This window comes from Pelophylax lessonae (genome assembly GCF_965119305.1).
Source record: "Pelophylax lessonae genome assembly, chromosome: 1".
In the NCBI taxonomy this organism is placed as follows: domain Eukaryota; kingdom Metazoa; phylum Chordata; class Amphibia; order Anura; family Ranidae; genus Pelophylax; species Pelophylax lessonae.
The window spans coordinates 556,954,780-556,960,779 of NC_138768.1; the positions used below are offsets into that span (position 1 = coordinate 556,954,780).

At 44.7% G+C, this 6,000-nt stretch overlaps 1 protein-coding gene across 1 annotated transcript in view; it reads right to left on the reverse strand.

Annotated features, from left to right (window-relative positions):
- Nucleotides 1–5,029, reverse strand: part of LOC309548329 (rho guanine nucleotide exchange factor 18-like) — a 176,289-nt gene extending 171,260 nt beyond the window's left edge. Inside the window, exon 1 of the mRNA XM_082248268.1 lies at nt 4,960–5,029. The gene's annotated coding sequence lies outside the window, so the exon portion shown is untranslated. The remainder of the gene's footprint in view (nt 1–4,959) is intronic.
- Nucleotides 5,030–6,000: the final 971 nt, after the last annotated feature.

Here is a 6,000-nt window from a genome sequence, read left to right on the forward strand (position 1 = left end):
AGAGAGAAGACCGGTCAGCTGTGTTTACAATAGCTGACCGTCCTCTCTCAGCGGGGAGCGGTCACGGGTGGACGGCGGCAATCGGAGCCACCGACCCCATGCATTGGAGTCCGTGCTGCCAATCGCTCCCGCCCCCTAGCTGCAGGCACGCGACCAACGTAGAGCTACGTCGGTTCGCGCAGGAGGGCCGGCCTGCCGCAGTAAAACTGCGGTGGGCGGCCCTTAAGAGGTTAAAGGGTCTGAGGAAGCCGTGGAGAATGTTATGCTGCCTATAACATTGTTCGGCATTACTGGTTTGGAGGTGGGCCCATGATGGTCTGGGAAGGCATATCCATAGAGGGATGCACAGACCTCTACAAGCTAGACAATGGCACCCTGATATTCAGATGAAATCCTTGGGCCGATTGTCAGACCCTACACTGGTGCAGTCACTTTCATTTTCAGAGTGTCTTTGTATTCAGCCCTCTGTAGGTTGATCATTTTCATTTCCATCAAACGATGTGGCATCCTTTTGTTCCCAACACAATACCCAGTCCATATCAGTATAGATATCCAGCATGAGATTTTTTTCCCCATTAAAAGCTGATGTGTTTTCAAAGTGTTCCTTTAATTTTTTTGAGCAATGTGTATGCGGCTGACATCACTTCTACTCTACATACTTTCCAGCTACTTTTAATGCAGAGCTAGATACAGGTTGTATACACACTAATCATGGAAGATCTGACTGCGTACATTAAGATACCATTGAGATTAGTTTAAAGGATACATTCTATAAGCATGCATTGTTAGATATATTTTATTATTTGTCCATCCTATGGTATAGTGAATACAGTGTGCACGTGAGTACAGTGCATTATACCACTTGCTGAGCATCAAGTAATTGCTCAATTTGTTTAACAGCTGTAAACATTACCCTACACAACAGGATAATTACCATCTCCACAGGGAAGGGAATACCCCCAACCATTATCAGCATACAAGGGGAAAATGGAGCTGTCATTCACACACACAAGCAAAAGGTAGTAGTAACACATTTGTCTAATCTGAGCATTGTAATATTCTATAAATTACAAGTTAGACAGGTAAGGCGCTTTATAGACAGACCGATATACAGCACACATTTTTATGGTGATTTAACCAAAATGTATGAGCTCAAGTCATCTTAAAGTAATATAAAATCTACAATTCGTAAATAGCAGTACACCAACAAACCAAGAAGCAAAATAGACGGCATTCACACCATAGCATTTCGTGACCACATGCCATTTTTGCACTACATGCATCGGCCAGCCTATTTGAATGGCCATCCTTCATGTGGCGAAGTAGTTCATAAACCTTTCTGAGCTTTCTGCATCTGTTTTGCAACATATGGGATGCCGTTAAAGCGGAACTAAACTCCTGTCTAAGCACCAAAACTGAAAATGCTATTTAATTTATTTTTAATATTCAAAGGAAACTCCCCCATCCATCCAAACCTCCATGTTTTTTTGTTGAGAAACCACTTCAAACAACCCCCCCCCCCCCCAGGCATTTCTGGCCGTGGTCATATTGAGTGAAAGCAGATGATTCATGCAGCATTTACTTCCTGGAATCCACCTGCCCTTAGCTCTAGAATGCAGCCAGGAGGGTGTGCTTAGCTGAGAAAACCCCTCCTCCAGATGAAACAAATTCCTGGGATGTGTGACAATTTGGCCTAGTTCAAAAACCAGGAAGAAATGTAAAAAAAAAAAAAAGTTTAAAAAGGGAAGTTATGGCCAAAGCTTGTTTGGTCATACTTCTCATGGGGTCATAGGAGTGCACTTACTTGAAGAACAAGAACAAAAAAAAAAGAACAAGGAATCCTGGAAGTGATGGTTTGGTCCCTACAGAGCCCTAATCTCAACATCATCCAGTCTGTCTGGGATTACATGAGGACAAAGAAAGGTTTGAAGCTGCCTACATCCACAGAATATGTCTGGAACAACCTACCTGCCGAGTTACTTCAAAAACTGTGTGCAAATGTATCTACAAGAATTGAAGAATTGACGCAGCTTTAAAAGGCAAAGGGAGGTTGCATCAAATACTGGCTTGATTTGGATTTCTCTTCTGTTCATTTTGTTCATTGATAAAATAAACTATTAACACTTCTTTTTTTTTTTTAAAGCATTCTTAATTTACAGCATTTTTTTCACACCTGCCTAAAACTTTTACACAGTACTGTGTATCTATATGAATACATGACCTAAATTAAATCACTTCAAAACTAGTGCCAATAATACACAAATCCCAAAAACTAAATGGGACACTGGTGTGTGTATATATACACATACACACACACAAACATAACTTTCTGGGTGAAGTGCACAGTGGTAATAAATCACAATACCAAGCAATCAGGCCTTTCCATGGGCCATATATAGAATAACGAAGAGAAAATTGCCGCAGGTAAAATTGAATGCAGAAAAACTGATATACAAAAGAAATATGCTTATTCAGTCAATCGAATACTGAATAAGTATTTTTCTGTTGTATATCATTTTTTTCAACATTACATTTTTTGTGCAGAAAAGATGTCAACAGTCTGAGTGTCTCCGAGTTCTCCAGGAAGCATTGAGAGCCACCAGCGCCCCCGGACCTCTGGCCACGTACTGTATACACCAGTGGCTTTACACGAATAAGCACTAGACTCCTTAATGCTGGATATTGTTTTAACGTTGTGAGTGTCATTCCACTTTTTTTACATTGAGCCCCCGTTCACATCAGTGCCGTATGACAGTTCAAATCGCATGTCAATTTGCAGCCTATTGCGGACATTCCTGCACTACTCTTGGTGACTTTGGGGGTAATTTCAATAGACATCTGTGCATGAACTCGCACAGATGTCTTTCAAGTCGCCCCCCGAAGTCAGAATGAAATGCGGCTATGAAACCATGCAAGTTCAGATGACACACTCATATATATTAGTGGCACACACACATACACATACACATGCTTAGCACTCTATTGGGCTAGATTATTTTTTGTGGTTTATCAGCTGCAATACATTCCAATCTTGTTGGCTGTAGCGGTCCTTTAACCACTTCCTTACCGCTGGAAATCATATATAACGTCCTGGGCTTAAGTGGGGATATCTGCATGCCTGCAGTTGCAGGCATCATTCAGATATTTTTTTTAGCCTGTGATTTTCTTCACCAGAAGAACAATCATAGCAGCTTTTCAGCCGCTTGATTGTTCCTACAGGCGGCGTGTGACGTCCCCCCTATGGTGCTTCTACCGGCTCGCCGTGCAATCGGCAAACCGGAGAAGGAATCCACCGGCGGCGGAAGTACACCATAGAGAATACCGAGGACCAGATGTTCCCGGGCAGTCTCAATGACTCTGAGGCCCGAGCACGATGTTATGACGTCACACCCAGCATGGCAGTTGTAAATACTGCCAAGATTGTTTTATTTTTTTCATTTCAGGCTTTCCAGCCTGGAGGAGAGATTTGAGGTCTTATTGACCCCAGATCTCTCCATAAAGAGGGCCTGTCATGCCCTATTCCTATTACAAGGGAAGTTTACATTCCTTGTAATAGGAATAAGAGCCCATTCACATTAGCGCGACTTGTCAGCCTGACAAGTCACGGTATGTCGCGGTCCATTGAGTAGTACAGGACCCGTTCTAGTAGGAGCGACACAAGTCGTTCCGACTTAGAAAAAGGGTCCTGTACTACTTTGGGGCGACCTCGGAGCGACTTGCATAGACTTCCATTAGGTGAAGTCTCTGCAAGTCGCCCCCCGAAGTCGTGTCGTCTCAATGTGAATGGCCTCTAAAAGTGATTAATAAATAAATAAAAAGGGAAAGTAAAAATAAAAAAAAATAAAAAATTTTAGTGCCGGTTCACACTAGGTCGCTCCGACTCTTGGGGCGCCCTGTGAAGTCGCGTGCACCGCGACTTCGGCATGACTTGCACGGACTTCATATAATGAATGTCTATGTAAGTCGCTCCGAGGTCGCCCCGAAGTAGTACAGGACCCGTTTTCTAAGTCGGAGCGACTTGTTTCGCTCCCATTAGACCGGGTCCTGTAGCACTGCATGGACCGCGACTTGTCAGGCTGACAAGTCGCGGTAGTGTGAATGGACACTTAAAGTGCCCCCCGTCCCGCACACAGAAGTGAACGCATACATACGTTGCGTCCACATATATGAAGGTTAAATCCATACATGTGAGGTATTGCCGTGAACGTTAGAGCAAGAGCAACAATTCTAGCCCTAGACCTCCTCTAACTCTAAACTGGTAACCTGTATAAAAATTGTAAAGTGTTGCCTATGGAGATTTTTAAGTGCAAGTTTGACGCCATTTAATGAGTGTGCGCAATTTTAAAATGTGACATGTTAGGTATCTATTTACTTGGCGTAACATCATCTTTCACATTATACAAAAAAAAAAAATTTGGGCTAACTTTAGCGTTTTGGTTGAAAAATTGCTGCGCAAATACAGTGTGACATAAATAAGTTGCAATGACTGCTATGTTATTCCCTAGGGTCTCTGCTAAATAAACATTTATAATGTTTCAGGGTTCTGGGTCATTTTCTAGCAAAAAAAAGAAAAGAAAAGTGCTTTTTACATGTAGGAGTAGAGTGGCAGAATTGGCCCTGTATGGAGGTGGTTAAGAATATCTTTCCTTCACAACAATTACAGCACAGAGAGCAAAGCCAGTCTGTCACAGCTGTGACTGTCACTAGGTTGGAGAGGAGTGTGCCAATGGACCAAGGATGCTCTCCCCTCATGTCTCTCCTCCTATCCCCCACCACCCCAGTCTTCTAGTAGCACATAAAACGTAATTCAGAGCTGGTGACGTACTGTGTGCACTGGCTATGTACTAATAAACGGGCAGCTGTGCCAGGCAGGTACACACACTGTGCCAGGGTCGCACTGAGAATACCACCACAGGAGGTGAGGAAAACAACACAGTCCCAGCCCACAATTCACTCTACCTGTCCGCTGTCTCCGAGGACACCGACTGGATTCCACCTGACTGGATCCCCGGGAAGCGGAAGTGGTGAGGAGGGGCACTTCCGGCGCTGGGCAGGGAGGTGGGAACACATTGACTCGGGGAGTTGCTTTGATTTATTTCACCTGCAGATAAGTGAGGAATGAAGGGTATGGGCGGCTGCTGGCTGTGCTGAGGGTTCTCTGTGCAGTCAGTGACAAAGCATAGACTTTTAATATACAATATAGGACCGAGGACTCGGCACCCTCTACTCATTGGGATTTATTCCCTGTTTGGAATGTACACTTGTGGCTCATCCTCAGGTGGGGCACAGGAACTGTGCTATGCTTGGCATACATGTAATGTACACTTGTGGCTCATCCTCAGGTGGGGCACAGGAACCGTGCTATGCTTGGCATACGTGTAATGTACACTTGTGGCTCATCCTCAGGTGGGGCACAGGAACCGTGCTATGCTTGGCATACATGTAATGTACACTTGTGGCTCATCCTCAGGTGGGGCACAGGAACCGTGCTATGCTTGGCATACATGTAATGTACACTTGTGCCTCATCATCAGGTGGGGCACAGGAACCGTGCTATGCTTGGCATACATGTAATGTACACTTGTGCCTCATCATCAGGTGGGGCACAGGAACCGTGCTATGCTTGGCATACATGTAATGTACACTTGTGCCTCATCATCAGGTGGGGCACAGGAACCGTGCTATGCTTGGCATACATGTAATGTACACTTGTGGCTCATCCTCATGTGGGGCACAGAAACCGTGCTATGCTTGGCATACATGTAATGTACACATGTGGCTCCTCCTCAGGTGGGGCACAGAAACCGTGCTATGCTTGGCATACATGTAATGTACACTTGTCGCTCGTCCTTAGGTGGGGCACAGGAACCGTGCTATGCTTGGCATACATGTAATGAACACTTGTGGCTCATCCTCAGGTGGGGCACAGAAACCGTGCTATGCTTGGCATACATGTAATGTACACTTGTGGCTCCTCCTCATGTGGGGCACAGGAACCGT